Here is a 2,297-nt window from a genome sequence, read left to right as displayed (position 1 = left end):
GGCCGGCTGGTACTCCGAAAACGCACTTCTCTGGGTTGAGCTTGATCTGGAATCGGCGCAGATTCTCGAAAGTTTCCTTGAGGTCCTCCAGCAAGGTTCCACGCTTCTCCGTCTTCACCACTACATCATCCACATAGACGTGGGCGTTTCTGCCGAGTTGCTTCAGGAGGCACTTCTGCATGCAACGCTGAAAGGTGGCGCCGGTGTTTCTCAAGCCGAACGTCATGGTCAGGTAGCAGAAGGCTCCAAACAGCATGATGAAGGCAGTCTTCAGTCTGTCAGCTGGGTTCAGCTTGATCTGGTGATATCCTGAATACGCATCTAGGAAACTCAACAGCTCGCATCCGATTGTGGAGTCTATCACCTGATCGATTCTCGGCAGAGCAAATGGGTCCTTGGGGCAAGCTTTGTTGAGGCTCGTGTAATCAATGCACATCCGCCACTGCTTGTTCTTCTTCAGCACCAGAACCGGGTTTGCCAACCACTCTGGAAAAAATACTTCCATGATGAAGCCGGCCACCAAGAGCCGGGCTATTTCTTCTCCAACAACTCTTCTTTTTTCTTCTGATAGGCGGCGCAGGGGCTGCCTGACGGGCTTCACGTCGAATTGGACGTGTAACTTGTGCTTGGCGAATTCCGTCAGGACGCCAGGCATGTCCTTGGGGGACCATGCAAAGATGTCGCGATTCTCACGGAGGAAATCGACGAGCTCGCCTTCCTATTTGCTGTCAAGGCCAGTGCCTATGACAGCGTACCTCTCCGGGTGCTCTGGGTCCAACGGTATCTTCTTTGTTTCCTTGGCCGGCTTGAATGATCCTTCTGCTTCCGACTCCTTGGGGTCGAGCGATAACTCAGGCTGCTTGCCGGCCATCGCCACGACCCGATCAAGAAGCCGTTTCTCAGCCGCGATCACCAAGGACTCGGCCAGCCGACTGCTTTCGGCCGCGCAAGCGGATGACTTCCTATAGTCACCGGACACGGTTAGGATTCCCTTGGAACTCGGCATATTCATCTTGAGGTAGGCGTAGTGGGGTACCGCCATGAACTTGGCCAGGGCGGGTCGGCCGAGCAATGCGTGATATGGGCTTTCAAGGTCCACCACCTCAAACCAAATTGGCTCTCGGCGGAAATGATCCTTGTCTCCGAAGAGGACATCTATCAGGATCTTGCCGATTGGCGAGCAGGAAAGGCCGGGGACGATTCCGTGAAACACAGTCCGGCTGCTCTGAAGCTGTCTTCGCTTGATTCCTAGTTTCTGCATCGTATCCTTGTACAGGATGTTGATGCTGCTGCCTCCGTCTATCAGTACTCGCGAGAAGCGAGCGGCCCGCCTGTCCGTGGCAAGGGTGGCGCCTAGGACCAAGGCGTAAGAGCCTGGGCTCGGCATCACCTCTGGGTGATCAACTCTGCTCCAACTGATAGGCCTTTCGGACCAATGCATGAACTCTGGAGTGCTTGATGTAACTGCATTTACTTCTTGCTGCTGTTGGCGCCTGCTGCGCCGGTCGTCCGCTACACTGGTGAACACCATGTAGGCCCTGTGTTCATCCGGGAACACGTCTTGTATCGCGCCGACTGGCCTGACAGCCGGCTGCTGGGGCGGCTGCGGAGGAGGCGGCCCAGCAGGAGGGGGAGGGGGCAAGCCGTCCCCCTTGGCGATTCTTGTCAGCCAGTGACATTTCCTGGTGGTATGGTTGGATGGCTTCGCGCCGCTGTGGAACTTGCAGGGACCATCCAGAGTCTGCTCGTAGGAGAAAGCCGGCAGCCAGTTGGACTTGCCGCCCTTCTGCCGCTTCGCTGGAGGCGGTCCCTCCAATTGGTGGTCCTCCGTCTTTGCCACCTGCCAACTGCTGGAAGTCGGCAGCGGGGCCTTGCGCTTCTGGTCATTCTGCTGCTGCCGCCGACTGGTGTCTCCAGCCGGAGTTCTTGGAGCCTGAGGAGCGGCTTTTCCAGTTGCGCTGACCCGAATCTCCGCCTTCATGGAGGAGTCGGCCGTGGCGTACTTGTCCGCCGTGATCAGCAGCTCGTCGAGGGTCCTGGGCTCGTCGCAGAGGAGCTTGTACTTGAGGAGGGTGCCTTCTCTGCACCCGGCAGTGAAGTACTCGATGGCCTGCACCTCGTGCACGCCCTCGCAGGAGTTCCGGAGTTCCCCCCAGCGCGTGAGGTAGTCGCGAGTACACTCGTCAGGGCCTTGCACGCACAAGGAGAGCTGGCGTGGCTTCGGAGGTCGCTTGTACGTGCTTGTGAAGTTGCGGACAAAAGCCTCGGTGAAGTCGACCCAACTGTTGATGCTGCGA

Source organism: Triticum dicoccoides, chromosome 2B (genome assembly GCF_002162155.2).
Source record: "Triticum dicoccoides isolate Atlit2015 ecotype Zavitan chromosome 2B, WEW_v2.0, whole genome shotgun sequence".
Taxonomy (NCBI): Eukaryota; Viridiplantae; Streptophyta; class Magnoliopsida; order Poales; family Poaceae; genus Triticum; species Triticum dicoccoides.
This window is presented reverse-complemented; position numbering follows the sequence as displayed.